The sequence below is a fragment of the Arachis ipaensis genome, chromosome B10 (assembly GCF_000816755.2).
Source record: "Arachis ipaensis cultivar K30076 chromosome B10, Araip1.1, whole genome shotgun sequence".
In the NCBI taxonomy this organism is placed as follows: domain Eukaryota; kingdom Viridiplantae; phylum Streptophyta; class Magnoliopsida; order Fabales; family Fabaceae; genus Arachis; species Arachis ipaensis.
The window spans coordinates 1,865,439-1,866,210 of NC_029794.2; the positions used below are offsets into that span (position 1 = coordinate 1,865,439).

A 772-nucleotide genomic window follows, 5' to 3' on the forward strand; every position below is an offset into this window, starting at 1 on the left:
CGCTCAACCCCAAGCGCCTCTTCGTGGCCGAGCCTGTCGGAGCACGCTCCTGCTCCTTCGTCGGAACTCACGAGTACGTGTCGCCAGAGGTTGCCTCCGGGAATTCCCACGGAAATGCCGTTGACTGGTGGTCTTTCGGGATATTCGTGTACGAGCTCGTGTATGGTCGCACACCGTTTGCTGGTCCATCCAACGATGTGACACTGCGCAACATCATAAAGAAGCCATTGGCGTTTCCTACAGCCACGTCCTGCAGCACGCTTGAGCACCACGTCTGGGACCTCATAAGTGGCTTGCTCCACAAGGACCCCACTCGAAGACTCGGGTCCAGGCGGGGCGCTGCTGACGTCAAAAAGCACCCCTTCTTCAGCGGGATCAACCTGGCGCTCATCAGGATGCTCACTCCGCCGGAGATTCCCTATCTCAGGGGGCAAAAAACGATGCCTTCTTCGTTGTTCTCTGCTACTACTAAAGGCCACAACACCATAATGAGTAATAAGCAGCTGCAAACAACGGCGTCGTTTGATTGCTTTTGAAAGAGTAAAATGAGAGAAAATATTCCGACGATGGCGGAGTTTTGCGCCACGTGTTAAGTCGGTGACCCCTCAGGTTTTATAGCTGGCGGGGTGACGTATGTGTATATTCAAGCTGTCTTTTTTTTTCCTTGTATCTTGCCTTTTTATATATATATTTCTTTAAAAAAAGATAGAATTTATATTTGAAATACTTATTTACCTTAATCTGTTTATGATTTGATCGTATGTATATGCGT

General features: G+C 49.0%; 1 pseudogene; it reads left to right on the top strand.

Annotated features, from left to right (window-relative positions):
• LOC107619905 overlaps positions 1-652 on the top strand; it is a 2,287-nt pseudogene extending 1,635 nt beyond the window's left edge.